General features: G+C 48.6%; 1 long non-coding RNA gene across 1 annotated transcript; it reads right to left on the bottom strand.

Annotated features, from left to right (window-relative positions):
- Positions 1-368: 368 nt before the first annotated feature.
- Positions 369-9,294, bottom strand: LOC135536069 (uncharacterized). The gene is made up of 3 exons (XR_010454938.1): positions 9,004-9,294; positions 8,606-8,765; positions 369-420 (listed from the first exon to the last, which is right to left on the bottom strand). It is a non-coding gene; the product is annotated as an uncharacterized LOC135536069 (long non-coding RNA).
- Between the last annotated feature and the right edge of the window lie 11,243 nt (positions 9,295-20,537).

Raw genomic sequence — 20,537 nt, 5'->3', positions numbered from 1 at the left:
CCATTTTGGTGAAACCAACCAATGTTTTATTTAAGGCAGCTCAGCCTCAGTCAGTGCATTAATGCATCGGTTGTATAATCTGCATTCAATTGTATAATCTGCATTCAATTGTATAATCTGCATCAATTGATTGTAAACTAAGGTGAGAACGTTTATCTATCTGCACTATATCAGGAATGAATAATTATTCACTTGGTTGGAATGCATTTTCAGTTAATCAGCATACAGGATTGTAACTTACTCATGTTAACTAGACCTGTAGCCCTCCATAACAATGACGCAGTGGTTGTCTGTCTCACCTGAGGGTTCTTGAAGAGGGCGTACTTTCTATCGTTCTATAAACATCAGTCTGTTCTGACTGTCTCAGGGTCCAGTTCAGAAGGCTATCCACCAGGTTCTCATGGTCCTCAAAGATACGTTCTGGAGGAAAGGAGACAGAGCGATAGACTTATCACTACTGGAGGATCTGAGCCTAGGACCATGCCTCAGGACTTCCTGGCCTGATGACTCGGCTGTCCCACAGTCCACCTGGTCGCTGCTGCTCCAGTTTCTGCTGTTCTGCCTGTGGCTATGTAGCCCTGACCTGTTCACCGACGTGCTGTTATCGACCCTCCTCTCTCTCTCTCCCTCAACTGCTGGCTCAATCTCTGAATGCCCAGCTATGAAAAGTGAACTGACATTTACTCCTGAGGTGCTGACTTGCTGCACCCTCTACAACTACTGTGATTATTATTATTTGACCCTGCTGGTCATTTATGAACATTTGAACATCTTGGCCATGTTCTGTTATAATATCCACCCGGCACAGCCGTAGGAAGAGGACTGACCGCCAGGGTCGCCTAAATGGTTAGGCACTGGACTAGTAACCGAAAGGTTTCAAGTTCATATCTCCGAGCTGACAAGGTACAAATCTGTCGTTCTGCCCCTGAACAGGCAGTTAAAACCTTATTCGTTCCTAGGGTCATTGAAAATAAGAATTTGTTATTAACTGACTTGCCTGGTTAAATAAAGGAAAAAACATTTTTTTAAAAGAGCCTCATTCCTCTCTAGGTTTCTTCCTAGGTTCTGCCTTCTAGGGAGTTTCTCCTAGCCAACGATATCAAAAAGCTGTATATACATATTGTGAGGTATCAGTCTGCACATTCTAAAGTTGGTGTAAATATTGTGAGTATCAGTCTGCACATTCTAAAGTTGGTGTAAATATTGTGAGTATCAGTCTGCACATTCTAAAGTTGGTGTAAATATTGTGAGTATCAGTCTGCACATTCTAAAGTTGGTGTAAATATTGTGAGTATCAGTCTGCACATTCTAAAGTTGGTGTAAATATGTGAGTATCAGTCTGCACATTCTAAAGTTGGTGTAAATATTGTGAGTATCAGTCTGCACATTCTAAAGTTGGTGTAAATATTGTGAGTATCAGTCTGCACATTCTAAAGTTGGTGTAAATATTGTGAGTATCAGTCTGCACATTCTAAAGTTGGTGTACATATTGTGAGTATCAGTCTGCACATTCTAAAGTTGGTGTAAATATTGTGAGTATCAGTCTGCACATTCTAAAGTTGGTGTAAATATTGTGAGTATCAGTCTGCACATTCTAAAGTTGGTGTAAATATTGTGAGTATCAGTCTGCACATTCTAAAGTTGGTGTACATATTGTGAGTATCAGTCTGCACATTCTAAAGTTGGTGTAAATATTGTGAGTATCAGTCTGCACATTCTAAAGTTGGTGTACATATTGTGAGTATCAGTCTGCACATTCTAAAGTTGGTGTAAATATTGTGAGTATCAGTCTGCACATTCTAAAGTTGGTGTACATATTGTGAGTATCAGTCTGCACATTCTAAAGTTGGTGTACATATTGTGAGTATCAGTCTGCACATTCTAAAGTTGGTGTACACATATTGTGAGTATCAGTCTGCACATTCTAAAGTTGGTGTAAATATTGTGAGTAGTCAGTCTGCACATTCTAAAGTTGGTGTAAATATTGTGAGTATCAGTCTGCACATTCTAAAGTTGGTGTAAATATTGTGAGTATCAGTCTGCACATTCTAAAGTTGGTGTACATGAAAGAGCAGTAGGTGTGTTTAAATATCACGGTGGCCACTAAAACCCATTTATGCAAATGTTAATTATATTCTAGTTTAACAAGTATATAAAGTATGAAAAGCTTTCTTCAGGGTCTTTGATTTATAGTATTCTGAACATTAGGCCTATCATGAAGTTGGTTGAGTATTCTGAACATTAGGCCTATCATGAAGTTGGTTAGAGTATTCTGAACATTAGGCCTATCATGAAGTTGGTTAGAGTATTCTGAACATTAGGCCTATCATGAAGTTGGTTGGAGTATTCTGAACATTAGGCCTATCATGAAGTTGGTTAGAGTATTCTGAACATTAGGCCTATCATGAAGTTGGTTGGAGTATTCTGAACATTAGGCCTATCATGAAGTTGGTTAGAGTATTCTGAACATTAGGCCTATCATGAAGTTGGTTAGAGTATTCTGAACATTAGGCCTATCATGAAGTTAGTTAGAGTATTCTGAACATTAGGCCTATCATGAAGTTGGTTGGAGTATTCTGAACATTAGGCCTATCATGAAGTTGGTTAAGTATTCTGAACATTAGGCTATCATGAAGTTGGTTAGAGTATTCTGAACATTAGGCCTATCATGAAGTTGGTGTTCCTAGCAGTGGAAGAGCAGAGGGTTGTCACGAATCATAGAGCCTGTGGTATCAGTGGAGTAAGAGAGAAGTCTAATATACTATAACTAAATAAACCTTAGCAACAGTCATAACTAAATAAACCTTAACCCAACAGCCATAGCAATTTATATACTATAACTAAATATACCTTAACCCAACAGTCATCATAATTTAGATTTCTTCAATTGTTCAATAAAAAGAAGAGAGACAGGGAAAAAACAGTAAAAATGCAATATACATGATGTTTCCAGAGGTCGGATTTGAACCGTGGTGCAGGTGGAAGCCATTGTCATTAACATTAAGCCTTGAGTTGGCTGTCTAAAATATTGGACTTAGACAGCACCTGGCAAAATGATGTTTTTACATTGTGAAAACGTAGTTGGTATTCAGCTCGGTAGTTACCTTGCTAGCCATACCTGTTTCCTATAGTCCTACAAATGCTTTTTCACTGATAAAATAAGCCATTTAGAGAGATAACCAATATCACTAGTGCAGAAGTAGCTAGCATAAGTTTGTTATGTTTCTAGCTAAATAGCTAGCTCTGTGTTTTTGAACAAATATAGCCTAAATCTTTGTTCTTACTGTAGGCCTTAATGCTAAAATCATTTTTAATTTTCAAATGTTTGGAATACTGACTCCGAACACAGCAAATTATAAGTGACCCAAATCGGATTTGCTTGTGTTCAGTCAGTTGCTGACATGGCTACGCTAATTGTCATAGTAACGATGGGCGTTTGCGCAGTGTAGGCTGATGCTCGTGCTTCCTATCGCTCAGAAGTTATGTAGCAGCTAAGGTGACAACAAAGCCTGCCGTGGGCGTTTCCCAGTTGTCATAGCGTAAGAACACTTTAAAGACTGAAAGGATAAGATCATCCGAAATCCTTTTGGCTAGCCACAGCAGTCAACTAGCTAGCTAGGTAGCTGTTTAGCTAGCCACAGCAGTCAACTAGCTAGCTAGGTAGCTTTTTAGCTAGCCACAACAGTCAACGAGCTAGCTAGAGTAGCTGTTTAGCTAGCCACAACAGTCAACTAGCTAGCTAGGTAGCTGTTTGTAAAGCCCACAGCAGTCAACTAGCTAACTAGGTAGCTGTTTAGCCTTCTAGCACATTCACTTATTTGTTTGTATACAATTAACAAGCTAGATAGCTACCACATGTTCTTTTCAAACTGTCAACTGAGTAGCTAGCAACAATATATTCAAAATAACAGTTTAAAAACACTAAGGCAAATAAATCAAGGTTTGACCGTTCAGACAAGTCGCATGGTCAGGAATCAGATTTGTATCCGACTTTAAACCAGACAAAAGGTGGTTTTTGAATGTGGCTTGAAATATTTGATTCCATGTGTTTGGCTGTTCAGACTGCAGGGGAAAAACATTTCAATCGGATATGCAAAGAAATTGGACTTGAGTCACTTCAAACTGTCAATGTGAACAAGAGCTTAACCTCTAGCGTCGAGCAATCCCATATCCGGGGAGTGTAATCATAGCCTCAAGCTCATTACCATAACGCAACGTTTCCTATTCATGAAAATCGCAAATGAAATGAAATAAAAATATTCAAACACAAGCTTAGCCTTTTGTTAACAACACTGGCATCTCAGATTTTCAAAATATGTTTTTCAACCAAAGCTACACAAGCATTTGTGTAAGAGTATTGATAGCCTAGCATAGCATTAAGCCTAGCATTCAGCAGGCAACATTTTCACAAAAACAAGAAAAGCATTCAAATAAAATCATTTTACCTTTGAAGAACCGGATGTTTTCAATAGAGACTCTTAGTTAGATAGCAAATGTTTATTTTTTTCCAATAAATATTATTTGTGTGAGGCGAAATCGCTCCGTTTTGTTCATCCCGTTTGGCTCAGAAAAAGACAGTAAAATGCAGTCACTTACAAACACGTAATTCAGCTTATTCAAATAAAACTGGTTGCTAGGCAATTAAAGGTGCAATACGCAAAAATCGCTCCGCCATTTCCTAGTTGCTGAAATGCTAATAGTTTGTCTAATTTCAGTTTGTGACAAAATGAGGAGTCATTGTGCAGAGAATCATTGTACAATGTAAACCGCTGTAAAATATATTTTCCCATAAGCAAAAAAATGTTGTATTTTCAGCTGTTTGAAACCGAAAGTAAGAGACTTAACGGGAAGCATAGAAATAGAGCACGTAGAACCGATCTACCGCTTTCTAGACTTGCTTTCAATGAGAGTGACAGATCTATAACACATTTCAATGTGAATTTAGTTCCCAAGTAACTATAGCTGCTTTAAGTTCAGTTTTTGAAACACCACGTTAATAATAGGAGTACTGGATATTGTACAAGGTATCACACACTAAACAGAAAATAAATGCAACATGTAACAATTTCAAAGATTTTACTGAGTTACACTTCATTTAAGGAAATGAGTCCATTTAAATACATTCATTAAGCCTTAATCGATGGATTTCACATGACTGGGAATACAGATATGTTTCTGTTGGTCACCGATACTAAAAAAAAAAGAACATTTTCCTGTGTATCAAGAATGGTCCCAAAGGACATCCAGGCCAACTTGACACAACAGGAAGCACTGGCATCAACATGTGCCGGCATCCCTGTGGGAAACGCTTCGGACACCTTGTAGAGTCCATGCCCTGATGGAATTGTACCTCTGAGTATGTGTCAATGCTGACAGTTCTGTAAATGGCTTAAGATTAGAGGAGTTTAATGATTGTAGGGCATTGGTTCAGATGTCCAACCATACTCCCAGCCATACTCCCAGCCATACTCCCAGCCATACTCCCAGTCATACTCCCAGTCATACTCCCAGCCATTCTCCCCAGCCATACTCCCAGTCATACTCCCAGCCATACTCCCAGTCATACTCCCAGCCATACTCCCCATACCCCAGCCATACTCCCAGCCATACTCTTCCCAGCCATACTCTTCCCAGCCCATACTCTTCCCAGTCATACTCTTCCAGTCATACTCTTCCAGTCATACTCTTCCCAGTCATACTCTTCCCAGTCATACTCTTCCCAGTCATACTCTTCCCAGTCATACTCTTCCCAGTCATACTCTTCCCAGTCATACTCTTCCCAGTCATACTCTTCCCAGCCATACTCTTCCCAGCCATACTCTCTTCCCAATATACTCTTCCCAACCATACTCTTCCCAGCCATACTCTTCCAGTCACTTTTCCCAGTCACTCTTCCCCAGCCATACTCTTCCCCAGCCATACTCTTCCCAGTCATACTCTTCCCAGCCATACTCTTCCCAGCCATACTCTTCCCAGTCATACTCTTCCCAGCCATACTCTTCCCAGTCATGCTCTTCCCAGTCATACTCTTCCCAGTCATACTCTTCCAATACATACTCTTCCCAGCCATACTCTTCCCCAGTCATCTCTTCCCAGTCATACTCTTCCCAGCCATACTCTTCCCAGCCATACTCTTCCCAGCCATACTCTTCCCAGCAGTCTTGAGTCATGTTGATCGGTCAACTCTCTCAAAGTCAGTAAAAGGACAGTGTACAGACCGACAGACATCACTCACAGTGTACAGACCGACAGGCATCACTCACAGTGTACAGACCGACAGGCATCACTCACAGTGTACAGACCGACAGGCATCACTCACAGTGTACAGACCGACAGGCATCACTCACAGTGTACAGACCGACAGGCATCACTCACAGTGTACAGACCGACAGGCATCACTCACAGTGTACAGACCGACAGGCATCACTCACAGTGTACAGACCGACAGGCATCACTCACAGTGTACAGACCGACAGGCATCACTCACAGTGTACAGACCGACAGGCATCACTCACAGTGTACAGACCGACAGACATCACTCACAGTGTACAGACCGACAGACATCACTCAGGGCTGAAGACTAGAGACGTCTCTTCCTGATCAACGGCCGACCTTAACGCCGTACTGTACACACACTACATGACCAAAAACCGTGGACAGCTGCTCGTCCAAACATCTCATTCCAAAACCACGGGCATTAATATGGAGTCCACCTTTGCTGCTATAACAGCCTCCACTCTTCTGGGAAGGCTTTCCACTAGATGTAGGAACATTGCTGCTATAACAGCCTCCACTCTTCTGGGAAGGCTTTCCACTAGATGTTGGAACATTGCTGCTATAACAGTATCCACTCTTCTGGGAAGGCTTTCCACTAGATGTTGGAACATTGCTGCTATAACAGCCTCCACTCTTCTGGGAAGGCTTTCCACTAGATGTTGGAACATTGCTGCTATAACAGCCTCCACTCTTCTGGGAAGGCTTCCATCAGATGTAGAACATTGCCATATAACAGCCTCCACTCTTCTGGGAAGGCTTTCCACTAGATGTTGAACATTGCTGCTATAACAGCCTCCACTCTTTCTGGGAAGGCTTTCCACTAGATGTAGGAACATTGCTGCTATAACAGCCACACTCTTCTGGGAAGGCTTTCCACTAGATGTTGGAACATTGCTGCATAACAGTCTCCACTCTTCTGGGAAGGCTTTCCACTAGATGTTGGAACATTGCTGCTATAACAGTCTCCACTCTTCTGGGAAGGCTTTCCACTAGATGTTGGAACATTGCTGCTATAAGTCTCACTCTTCTGGGAAGGCTTTCCACCAGATGCTGGAACAGAGCTGTGAACCTACATAGTCTATGACACAGCTCTGCCTCAGACTGAGGCAGAGCTGTGAACCTACATAGTGTCAGCGACGTTGGCCTGGGGGGGGATAGGTTTAAGTGACAGTCATAAATACCTTTTCCTCACTTTTCCTTTCTACCCTACTGATGTTACATTTGAAAATCCCTTGGTTAACATAGAGATTCTGGGAACATCAGAAGGTGGGGGGAAATTAACTATATTCTGTAATCCGACCATTGAACATGTGAACACACCAACCTCTCCGTACTGTGATGACAGACCACATACTTCAACGGGCCTGTCTCAACGCCACCAACCCTCCGCTGTACTGTGATGACAGACCACATACTAACGGCCTGTTCAACGCCACCAACCCTCTGCTGTACTGTGATGACAGACCACATACTAACGGCCTGTCTCAACGGCCACCAACCCTCTCTGCTGTACTGTGATGACAGACCACATACTAACGGCCTGTCTCAACGGCCACCAACCCTCTGCTGGTACTGTGATGACAGACTGCTCTGCTGCAGAATGTCATGGCTTTACCCTCCCTCTTGGGGTGTTTTCATATTCTAAGCGATTGAATATTTTCATCCCTGTTGTGGCTGCCCATCCCCTCTGCTGCTCAGAGCAGACCACATGACGATGGCTAGTAATCCCTTTGGTATTTCAGAAAAGCAACTCGGAAATTATATAAAGAATTGTATGTTTGTGTCATCACTCCAGTGTCTCATCCATCTGCAGCCAGAGTCTCATCCATCTGCAGCCGGAGCAGTGTCTCATCCATCTGCAGCCGGAGCAGTGTCTCATCCATCTGCAGCCCGGCAGCCGGAGCAGTGTGTCATCCATCTGCAGTCGGAGAATTGTCTCATCCATCTGCAGTCGGAGAATTGTCCTATCCATCTGCATTCGAGCAGTGTCTTATCCATCTGCATTCGGAGCAGTGTCTTTTATTTTATTTTTATTTTATTTAACCAGGCAAGTCAGTTAATTAAGAACAAATTCTTATTTTCAATGACGCCTAGGAACAGTGGGTTAACTGCCTGTTCAGGGGCAGAACGACAGATTTGTACCTTGGTCCCCTCTGGGGGTTTGAACTCGCAACCTCTGGTTACTACTCCAACGCTCTAACCACTAGGCTACTCCTGTCTTATCCATCTGCAGTCGGAGAAGTGTCTTATCCATCTGCAGTTGGAGAAGTGTCTTATCCATCTGCAGTCGGAGCAGTGTCCACAGTATGTGTGTGTGTTTGCTCCTTACCCATCTGTAGTTCGCTGATGGTCTCGACCAGGGACCAGTCAGGACTGTAGCCACAGTGGGACTTGTCCAACAAGCTGTCCAGAACCTGTCTGACAGTCTGTCTCTCGTCCACCATCATGGTTTTAGAGCTCTCATCTGACAGGTGCACTCTGATCACCAGCTAGAGGGAAGGAGACACATGCTTAGATGGATATTATGGAATGACAGAACATATACAGAGTCTGATCACCAGCTAGAGGACAAGGGACACAGAGAGAGGGAGTCTTCACATCAGACTACTTATGTACAGTAGAATGGTTCAATAAAAGCTGATCACCAGCTAGAAGGGACCACACACAGACAGCAGGCTAACTTTACATCACATACGGGTCACACACTGGATCACATACTTTATTTACCCCTTTTTTCCCCCTCCAATTGGTAGTTACAGTCTTGTCCCATCGCTGCAACTCCCAACGTCCCCCGTTGTTTCATATTCTCCCAGATTAGTAATCGGATTAAGCTACATTTTGAACCAATTCTCCGCAGTAGAGAAGCTGTTCTCTCTTCCATATAAAGCAGTTATTCCTCTCAGCTCCAAAGCACTTCCTCAAAACAGGAACAGTCAGAGTATCTCATAGTAAGGAACAAGAGAGAGAGTGAGGGAGAGAGAGAGTGAGGGAGAGAGTGAGTGAGTGAGTGAGGGAGGGAGGGAGAGAGTGAGGGAGGGAGAGAGAGAGAAAGAGTGAGGGAGAGAGTGAGAGAGGGAGAGAGTGAGTGAGAGAGGGAGAGAGTGAGAGAGAGAGTGAGAGAGGGAGAGAGTGAGGGAGGGAGAGAGAGAGTGAGAGAGGGAGAGAGTGAGAGAGGGAGAGAGTGAGAGAGTGAGAGAGGGAGAGAGTGAGAGAGTGAGAGAGAGAGTGAGGGAGAGAGAGAGTGAGGGAGAGAGAGAGTGAGGGAGAGAGAGAGTGAGGGAGAGATAGAGTGAGGGAGGGAGAGAGTGAGGGAGGGAGAGAGTGAGAGAAAGAGTGAGGGAGAGAAAGAGTGAGGGAGAGAAAGAGTGAGGGAGAGAAAGAGTGAGGGAGAGAGTGAGTGAGAGAGGGAGAGAGTGAGGGAGGGAGAGAGAGAGTGAGAGAGGGAGAGAGAGAGTGAGAGAGGGAGAGAGTGAGGGAGGGAGAGAGAGTGTGAGGGAGGGAGAGAGTGAGGGAGAGAGAGAGAGTGAGGAGGGAGGGAGAGAGAGAGGGAGGGGAGAGAGTGAGGGAGGGTGAGAGTGAGGGAGGGAGGGAGGAGAGAGAGGGAGAAAGAGTGAGGGAGAGAGAGTGAGGGAGAGAGAGAGGAGGGAGGGAGAGAGAGAGAGAGGAGGGAGAGAGAGAGGAGGGGAGGGAGAGAGTGAGGGAGGGAGAGAGAAAGAGGAGGAGAGAGAGAGAGAGAGAAAGAGGGAGGGAGAGAGAGGAGGAGAGAGAGAAAGAGGAGGGAGAGAGTGAGGAGAGGGAGAGAGGAGAGGGAGAGAGTGAGGGAGGGAGAGAGAGGAGTGAGAGAGGGAGGAGAGTGAGAGAGTGAGGGAGGGAGGGAGAGAGAGAGTGAGGGAGAGAGTGAGGGAGAGAGAGTGAGGGAGAGAGAGAGTGAGGGAGAGAGTGAGTGAGGGAGGGAGAGAGTGAGGGAGGGAGAGAGAGAGTGAGGGAGGGAGAGAGTGAGGGAGAGAGTGAGAGAAAGAGTGAGGGAGAGAAAGAGTGAGGGAGAGAGAGAGTGAGAGAGGGAGAGAGTGAGGGAGGGAGAGAGAGAGTGAGAGATGGAGAGAGTGAGGGAGGGAGAGAGAGAGAGAGAGAGGAGAGAGAGAGAGAGTGAGGGAGAGAGAGGGAGGGAGAGAGAGAGTGAGGGAGGGAGAGAGTGAGGGAGGGAGGGAGAGAGAGAGTGAGGGAGGGAGAGAGTGAGGGAGAGAGAGAGAAGAGTGAGGGAGAGAAAGAGTGAGGGAGAGAGAGAGTGAGAGAGGGAGAGAGTGAGGGAGGGAGAGAGTGAGAGATGGAGAGAGTGAGGGAGGGAGAGAGAGAGAGAGTGAGGGAGAGAGAGAGAGAGGGAGGGAGAGAGAGTGAGGAGGGAGAGAGTGAGGGAGGGAGAGAGTGAGGGGAGGGAGAGAGTGAGGGAGGGAGAGAGTGAGGGAGGGAGGGAGGGAGAGAGAGAGGGAGAGAGAAAGAGTGAGGGAGGGAGAGAGTGAAGGAGGGAGGGAGGGAGGGAGGGAGAGAGGGAGAGAGAAAGAGTGAGGGAGAGGGAGAAAGAGGGAGGGAGAGGGAGAGAGGAGGGAGAGAGAGAGGAGGGAGAGAGAGTGAGGGAGAGAGAGAGGAGTGAGGGGAGAGAGAGTGAGTGAGGGAGAGAGAGAGAGAGAGAGTGAGGGGAGAGAGAGAGAGAGAGGAGGGAGAGAGAGAGAGAGGAGGGAGAGAGAGAGAGAGTGAGGGAGAGAGAGTGAGGGGAGAGCGAGAGGAGGGAGAGCGAGAGGAGGGAGAGCGAGGAGTGAGGGAGAGAGCGAGAGTGAGGGAGAGCGAGAGTGAGGAGAGCGAGAGTGAGGGGAGAGAGCGAGAGGAGGGAGAGCGAGAGTGAGGAGAGCGAGAGGAGGGGAGAGCACAGAGTGAGGGAGAGAGAGAGTGAGGGAGAGCGAGAGTGAGGGAGAGCGAGAGTGAGGGAGAGCGAGAGTGAGGGAGAGCGAGAGTGAGGGAGAGCGAGAGTGAGGGAGAGCGAGAGAGAGAGGAGGGAGAGCGAGAGAGAGAGGGAGAGCGAGAGAGAGTGAGGGAGAGCGAGAGAGAGTGAGAGTGAGGGAGAGCGAGAGAGAGAGTGAGGGAGAGAGTGAGGGAGGGATAACACTCTGTTACATTCATCACTAATCCTCTGTACAGACCAGTGAAGCATCTTATGTGCAAACAAGGTCTATCCATTCCCCTGTAAAGCTGTTGCCATCACTTTTAACACAATCTAAGTACGCTTCACGATTCAAAGTGCATCACAGGTGACAGAGGGTCAATCTCTCCTGCTGGATCTGTCTAGTAGGAGTCAGTCAGGTAAACTCACCTGTTCAACCTGTCTATTTAAAAACAGTAGCAGGAGTCAGTTGGGTAAACTCACCTGTTCAATCTGTCTATTTAGTAGGAGTAGCAGCTACCTGGTAGCATGAGTCAGTCAGGTAGTGTCACCTTTTCAACCTGTCTATTTAGTAGGAGTAGGAGTAGCAGCTACCTGGTAGCATGAGTCAGTCAGGTAAACTCACCTGTTCAATCTGTCTATTTAGTAGGAGTAGGAGTAGCAGCTTACCTTGGTAGCATGAGTCAGTCAGGTAAACTCACTGTTCAATCTGTCTATTTAGTAGGAGTAGCAGCTACCTGGTAGCATGAGTCAGTCAGGTAAAACTCACCTTTTCAACCTGTCTATTTAGTAGGCGAGCAGCTAATATCTATAGTAGCATGAGCCGTCAGGTAAACTCACCTTTCAACCTGTCTATTTAGTAGAGTAGCAGCTATCTAGTAGCATGAGTCAGTCAGGTAGTGTCACCTTAACCTGGGCCTCCTTGATCTTCTCCAAAGCCACTCTGATCTTCTCTGCCTTCTTCTTGGCAACCTGCTCCTCCTACACACACACACAATACAAACACTTTACAGATATGTACTCACACACACACTAGCCCCCCCTTCTATCCATCTCCTCCCCTCAGGTAAACCTCCACCTTCCTCACGCCATCTCCGCCGCTCACTTACCTGGCTTCTCCAACAAGATGCCATTGTGACGATCTCTATCTACACCAGGCAACGTATCTGTGTTCCTTTATGGAACAAAACATATATATTCCCAGTTTAAAATGGAAGGTATGGAATTGAACTGCGTCTTCGGTGTAAAATCTGTTTCATTGTCGTCAAAACAGTGTCTTGTCGTTCAGAGATGACTACTGTTAAAAACGTCCCGTTGTTTCATATTCTCCCAGATTAGTAATCGGATTAAGCTACATTTTGAACCAATTCTCCGCAGTAGAGAAGCTGTTCTCTCTTCCATATAAAGCAGTTATTCCTCTCAGCTCCAAAGCACTTCCTCAAAACAGGAACAGTCAGAGTATCTCATAGTAAAATAACCTTTTTGTTGTTGTATCTCCTGTAGTTAGTAAACCAATCCAGTTAGTCCATTACCATCCCTGCCCGGCGAGGAGCTTCCAATCACAGAGATACGTACGAGACTAGTAGTAAACTAGACTATATTAAATGATTCTGTTCAAAACAAACAACTCTATCCCTCCTCCAGTGGTTGCTGCTCAGACCAGACACCAGCTAGAGAGAGTCACGATAGAAACTGAGAACAGGAATGGAGAGGATCCTATCACTAGGATACATCCCTGGCAGAGAGCGAGGGAGGTTGAGAGGGAGGACGGGCTGGCTGTGCCAACACCACACAGACGGTGATCCCTCCCTCTCTTTCTGTTGTGATAATGATCTCCCTCCCTTCTTATGTTACAGCCGAATTTAAAAAGGATTACATTTAGATTGTGTCACTGGCCTACACACAATACCCCATAATGTCAAAGTAGAATGATGTTTTTAGAAATGTTTACAAGGTGGGAAAGGGCAGTGTGGAGTGCAATAGAGATTGCATCATCTGTGGATCTGTTGGGGCGGTATGCAAATTGGAGTGGGTCTAGGGTCTTCTGGGATGATGGTGTTGATGTGAGCCATGACCAGCCTTTCAAAGCACTTCATGGTTATCGACGTGAGTGCTACAGGCCGGTAGTCATTTAGGCAGGTTACCTTGGCATTTTTGGGCACAGGCACTATGGTGGTCTGCTTGAATCATGTAGGTATTACAGACTCGGTCAAGGAGAGGTTGAACATGTCAGTGAAGAAACTTGCCAGTAGGTGCACGCAATGTTCTGAGTACATGTCCTGGTAATCCGTCTGGCCCAGCGGCATTGTGAATGTTGACCTGTTTAAAAGTCTTGCTGACATTGGCAACAGAGACCGTGATCACACAGTTGTCCGGAACAACTGGTGCACTCATGTATGATTCAGCGTTGCTTGCCTCAAAGTGAGCAAAGAAGGCATTTAGCCCGTCTGGTAGGCTCGTGTCACTGGGCAGCTCACGGCTGGGTTTTCCTTTGTAGTCCGTAAGAGTTTGCAAACCCCGCCACATCCGACGGGTGTCAGAGCCAGTGAAGTAGGATTCAATCCGAGTCCTGTATTGAGGCTTTGCCTGTTTGATGATTTGTCAGATGGCGTAGTGGATTTCAATTAAAGTCCGGATTAGTGTCCCACTCCTGAAAGCGGCAGCTCTAGGCTTCAGCTCGTGCGGATGTGGCTCAGATCCATGGCTTCTGGTTAGACATGTACGTACAGTCACTGTGGGACGACGTCACGATGCACTTACTGATGAAGCCAGTGACTGAGGTGGTGTACTCCTCGCCATCAGATGAACTGTGAAACATACTCCAGTCTATGCTAGCAAAACACTGTACTTCAACTCTCCCCTGACAAGCCCGGTCATACACTGGGCACATTGAACGTTTCCTCTCCAAGCACTGTAAGTAGACCTGTCAATTTTCTCAGTGTATGTCGTCCTCCCCGAACACAATCACGTTATTACACATCATTGTTTTCCTCCTTGTTTGGACTAACTCATTCGCATTTCTCTTTTGTCTATGACTGTGTAGTGTCTGGTGTTGTTTTTGTCTTCCTGGTCAAATCCTATCCTGCCATGAGTGGAAGAGTTCTTCTCCAACACCATCCATCCATGATGAGCCTGTCCTGTATTGAAGCCTCAACACCTCAACCCCTGTCCTGTATTGAAGCCTCAACCCCTGTCCTGTATTGAAGCCTCAACACCTCAACCCCTGTCCTGTATTGAAGCCTCAACACCTAAACCCCTATCCTGTATTGAAGCCTCAACCCCTCAACCCCTGTCCTGTATTGAAGCCTCAACCCCAGTCCTTTATTGAAGCCTCAACACCTCAACCCCTGTCCTGTATTGAAGCCTCAACCCCTCAACCCCTGTCCTGTATTGAAGCCTCAACACCTCAACCCCTGTCCTGTATTGAAGCCTCAACCCCTCAACCCCTGTCCTGTATTGAAGCCTCAACCCTCAACCCCTGTCCTGTATTGAAGCCTCAACACCTCAACCCCTGTCCTGTATTAGGCCTCAACCCTGTCCTGTATTGAAGCCTCAACCCCTGTCCTGTATTGAAGCCTCAACCCCTGTCCTGTATTGAAGCCTCAACACCTCAACCCCTGTCCTGTATTGAAGCCTCAACACCTAAACCCCTATCCTGTATTGAAGTCTCAACCCCTCAACCCCTGTCCTGTATTGAAGCCTCAACCCCAGTCCTTTATTGAAGCCTCAACACCTCAACCCCTGTCCTGTATTGAAGCCTCAACCCCTCAACCCCTGTCCTGTATTGAAGCCTCAACCCCTCAACCCCTGTCCTGTATTGAAGCCTCAACACCTCAACCCCTGTCCTGTATTGAAGCCTCAACCCCTCAACCCCTGTCCTGTATTGAAGCCTCAACCCCTCAACCCCTGTCCTGTATTGAAGCCTCAACCCTCAACCTGTCCTGTATTGAAGCCTCAACACCTCAACCCTGTCCTGTATTGAGCCTCAGCCCCTGTCCTGTATTGAAGCTCAACCCCTGTCCTGTATTGAAGCTCAACCCCTGTCCTGTATTGAAGCTCTCAACCCCTGTCCTGTATTGAAGCTTCAACCCCTGTCCTGTATTGAAGCCTCAACCCTCAACCCTGTCCTGTATTGAAGCCTCAACACCTCAACCCCTGTCCTGTATTGAAGCCTCAACACCTCAACCCCTGTCCTGTATTGAAACCTCAACCCTCAACCCTGTCCTGTATTGAAGCCTCAGCCCTGTCCTGTATTGAAGCTTCAACCCCTGTCCTGTATTGAAGCTTCAACCCCTGTCCTGTATTGAGGCCTCAACCCCTGTCCTGTATTGAAGCTTCAACCCCTGTCCTGTATTGAAGCCTCAACCCCTGTCCTGTATTGAAGCCTCAACCCCAGTCCTGTATTGAAGCTTCAACCCCTCAACCCCTGTCCTGTATTGAAGCCTCAACCCCAGTCCTGTATTGAAGCTTCAACCCCTCAACCCTTGTCCTGTATTGAAGCCTCAACCCCAGTCCTGTATTGAAGCTTCAACCCCTGTCATGTATTGAAGCCTCAACCCCTCAACCCCTGTCCTGTATTGAAGCCTCAACCCCTCAACCCCTGTCCTGTATTGAAGCCTCAACCCCTGTCCTGTATTGAAGCCTCAACCCCAGTCCTGTATTGAAGCCTCAACCCCAGTCCTGTATTGAAGCCTCAACCCCTGTCCTGTATTGAAGCCTCAACCCCTCAACCCCTGTCCTGTATTGAAGCTTCAACCCCTCAACCCCAGTCCTGTATTGAAGCCTCTGAACACCTCAGCTCATGCCTCATACTCTCATCACCAATGTGATCCCTTCCCAACACTGCAAGTAGCCTCTCATTCCCATTCCCCATTATATTGTACTGTATATGTCTACTAAATGCTTTAAGTGAAACTAATCAGTCTGATGATTTCTGAAACAGTCTGTCGTCTCCGTGCGGTCCACGCCTATACCATGGGTCTCCCATCCTCCTCAAATGTTCAAGCCTCCGCTGGTGTGGCTGGCCCAGTCCAGACAGGACAGGACATGTTGACATGGTGTGGGTGGCTGGCCCAGTCCAGACAGGACAGGACATGGTGTGGGTGGCTGGCCCAGTCCAGACAGGACAGGACATGTTGACATGGTGTGGGTGGCTGGCCCAGTCCAGACAGGACAGGACATGTTGACATGGTGTGGGTGGCTGGCCCAGTCCAGACAGGACAGGACAAGTTGACATGGTGTGGGTGGCTGGCCCAGTCCAGACAGGACAGGACATGTTGACATGGTGTGGGTGGCTGGCCCAGTCCAGACAGGACATGTTGATATGGTGTGGTGGCTGGCCCAGTCCAGACAGGACAGGACATGTTGACATGGTGTGGTGGCTGGCCCAGTCCAGACAGGACAGGACATGTTGACATGGTGTGGGTGGCTGGCCCAGTCCAGACAGGACATGTTGACATGTGTGGTGGCTGGCCCAGTCCAGACAGGACAGGACATGTTGACATGGTGTGGGTGGCTGGCCCAGTCCAGACAGGACAGGACATGTTGACATGGTGGGTGGCTGGCCCGGTCCAGACAGGACAGGACATGTTGACATGGTGTGGGTGGCTGGCCCAGTCCAGACAGGACATGTTGACATGGTGTGGGTGTCTGGCCCAGTCCAGACAGGACAGGACATGCTGACATGGTGTGGGTGGCTGGCCCAGTCCAGACAGGACAGGACATGTTGACATGGTGTGGGTGGCTGGCCCAGTCCAGACAGGACAGGACATGTTGACATGGTGTGGGTGTCTGGCCCAGTCCAGACAGGACAGGACATGTTGACATGGTGTGGTGGCTGGCCCAGTCCAGACAGGACAGGACATGTTGACATGGTGTGGGTGGCTGGCCCAGTCCAGACAGGACAGGACATGTTGACATGGTGTGGGTGTCTGGCCCAGTCCAGACAGGACAGGACATGTTGACATGGTGTGGGTGGCTGGCCCAGTCCAGACAGGGACAGGACATGTTGACATGGTGTGGGTGGCTGGCCCAGTCCAGACAGGACAGGACATGTTGACATGGTGTGGGTGGCTGGCCCAGTCCAGACAGGACAGGACATGTTGACATGGTGTGGGTGGCTGGCCCAGTCCAGACAGGACAGGACATGTTGACATGGTGTGGGTGGCTGGCCCAGTCCAGACAGGACAGGACATGTTGACATGGTGTGGGGAGCTGGCCCAGTCCAGACAGGACATGTTGACATGGTGTGGGTGGCTGGCCAAGTCCAGACAGGACAGGACATGTTGACATGGTGTGGGTGGCTGGCCCAGTCCAGACAGGACATGTTGACATGGTGTGGGTGGCAGCCCAGTCCAGACAGGACAGGACATGCTGACATGGTGTGGGTGGCTGGCCCAGTCCAGACAGGACAGGACATGCTGACATGGTGTGGGTGGCTGGCCCAGTCCAGACAGGACAGGACATGCTGACATGTGTGGGTAGCTGGCCCAGTCCAGACAGGACATGTTGACATGGTGTGGTGTCTGGCCCAGTCCAGACAGGACAGGACATGTTGACATGGTGTGGGTAGCTGGGCCCAGTCCAGACAGGACATGTTGACATGGTGTGGGTGTCTGGCCCAGTCCAGACAGGACAGGACATGTTGACATGGTGTGGGTGGCTGGCCCAGTCCAGACAGGACAGGACATGTTGACATGGTGTGGGTGGCTGGCCCAGTCCAGACAGGACAGGACAGGACATGTTGACATGGTGTGGGTGGCTGGCCCAGTCCAGACAGGACAGGACATGTTGACATGGTGTGGGTGGCTGGCCCAGTCCAGACAGGACATGTTGACATGGTGTGGGTAGCTGGCTCAGTCCAGACAGGACAGGACATGCTGACATGGTGTGGGTGGCTGGCCCAGTCCAGACAGGACAGGACATGTTGACATGGTGTGGGTGTCTGGCCCAGTCCAGACAGGACATGTTGACATGGTGTGGGTGGCTGGCCCAGTCCAGACAGGACAGGACATGCTGACATGGTGTGGGTGGCTGGCCCAGTCCAGACAGGACAGGACATGTTGACATGGTGTGGGTGTCTGGCCCAGTCCAGACAGGACATGTTGACATGGTGTGGGTGTCTGGCCCAGTCCAGACAGGACAGGACATGCTGACATGGTGTGGGTAGCTGGCCCAGTCCAGACAGGACATGTTGACATGGTGTGGGTGTCTGGCCCAGTCCAGACAGGACATGTTGACATGGTGTGGGTGTCTGGCCCAGTCCAGACAGGACAGGACATGCTGACATGGTGTGGGTAGCTGGCTCAGTCCAGACAGGACAGGACATGTTGACATGGTGTGGGTAGCTGGCTCAGTCCAGACAGGACATGGTGTGGGTGGCTGGCCCAGTCCAGACAGGACAGGACATGTTGTGGGTGGCTGGCCCAGTCCAGACAGGACATGGTGTGGGTGGCTGGCCCAGTCCAGACAGGACATGTTGACATGGTGTGGGTAGCTGGCTCAGTCCAGGTACAATCCATTCTAATGTTACTGTTAAACCACAGTACAGTCGTAAACACTCCCCATTCAGTACATGGAACTACAGTTGACCTTAGTCTCATCCCTGTGGAATGGGAGAACGGTACAGAGACTGCAGAGGTAGCCAGCAGGGGGAAGGAGTAGAGAGAGAGAGATGAGGGGGTAGGAAGTAGGCCGAGCAGCGGGAGGGAGTGAGGAGTAGGGAGAGAGAGTGCAGCGGGAGAGAGAGAGAGAGAGAGAGAGAGATGAGGGGGTAGGAAGTAGGCCGAGCAGGGGGAGGGAGTGAGATGGAAAAGCAAATCACAGAGAACCTGACAGCATGCAAGAGGAGGAGGTAGAGGAGCAGAGAACCTGACAGCATGCAGGAGGAGGATGTAGAGGAGCAGAGAACCTGACAGCATGCAGGAGGAGGAGGTAGAGGAGCAGAGAACCTGACAGCATGCAGGAGGAGGATGTAGAGGAGCAGAGAACCTGACAGCATGCAGGAGGATGATGTAGAGGAGCAGAGAACCTGACAGCATGCAGGAGGAGGATGTAGAGGAGCAGAGAACCTGACAGCATGCAGGATGAGGAGGTAGAGGAGCAGAGAACCTGACAGCATGCAGCAGGAGGTAGAGGAGCAGAGAACCTGACAGCATGCAGGAGGAGGTGGTAGAGGAGCAGAGAACCTGACAGCATGCAGGAGGAGGAGGTAGAGGAGCAGAGAACCTGACAGCATGCAGGAGGAGGATGTAGAGGAGCAGAGAACCTGACAGCATGCAGGAGGATGATGTAGAGGAGCAGAGAACCTGACAGCATGCAGGAGGAGGATGTAGAGGAGCAGAGAACCTGACAGCATGCAGGAGGAGGAGGTAGAGGAGCAGAGAACCTGACAGCATGCAGCAGGAGGTAGAGGGAGCAGAGAACCTGACAGCATGCAGGAGGAGGATGGTAGAGGAGCAGAGAACCTGACAGCATGCAGGAGGAGGAGGTAGAGGAGCAGAGAACCTGACAGCATGCAGGAGGAGGAGGTAGAGGAGCAGAGAACCTGACAGCATGCAGGAGGAGGATGTAGAGGAGCAGAGAACCTGACAGCATGCAGGAGGAGGAGGTAGAGGAGCAGAGAACCTGACAGCATGCAGGAGGAGGATGTAGAGGAGCAGAGAACCTGACAGCATGCAGGAGGAGGAGGTAGAGGAGCAGAGAACCTGACAGCATGCAGGAGGAGGAGGTAAGAGGAGCAGAGAACCTGACAGCATGCAGGAGGAGGAGGTAAGAGGAGCAGAGAACCTGACAGCATGCAGGAAGAGGAGGTAGAGGAGCAGAGAACCTGACAGCATGCAGGAGGAGGAGGGAGGGAGCAGAGAACCCGCAGCATGCAGGAGGAGAGGAGCAGGAGAACCTGACAGCATGCAGGAGGAGGAGGTAGAGGAGCAGAGAGAACCTGACAGCATGCAGGAGGAGGATGTAGAGGAGCAGAGAACCTGACAGCATGCAGGAGGAGGATGTAGAGGAGCAGAGAACCTGACAGCATGCAGGAGGAGGAGTGTAGAGGAGCAGAGGAACCTGACAGCATGCAGGAGGAGGAGGTAGAGGAGCAGAGAACCTGACAGCATGCAGGAGGAGGAGGTAGAGGAGCAGAGAACCTGACAGCATGCAGGAGGAGGTGGTAGAGGAGCAGAGAACCTGACAGCATGCAGGAGGAGGTAGAGGAGCAGAGAACCTGACAGCATGCAGGAGGGGAGGAGGTAGAGGAGCAGAGAACCTGACAGCATGCAGGGAGGAGGAGGTAGAGGAGCAGAGAACTTGACAGCATGCAGGAGGAGGAGGA

The sequence above is a fragment of the Oncorhynchus masou genome, unplaced genomic scaffold (assembly GCF_036934945.1).
Source record: "Oncorhynchus masou masou isolate Uvic2021 unplaced genomic scaffold, UVic_Omas_1.1 unplaced_scaffold_5525, whole genome shotgun sequence".
In the NCBI taxonomy this organism is placed as follows: domain Eukaryota; kingdom Metazoa; phylum Chordata; class Actinopteri; order Salmoniformes; family Salmonidae; genus Oncorhynchus; species Oncorhynchus masou.
The sequence above is the reverse complement of the archived record's forward strand: the minus strand, read 5'-3'. Positions and strand labels throughout refer to the sequence as shown.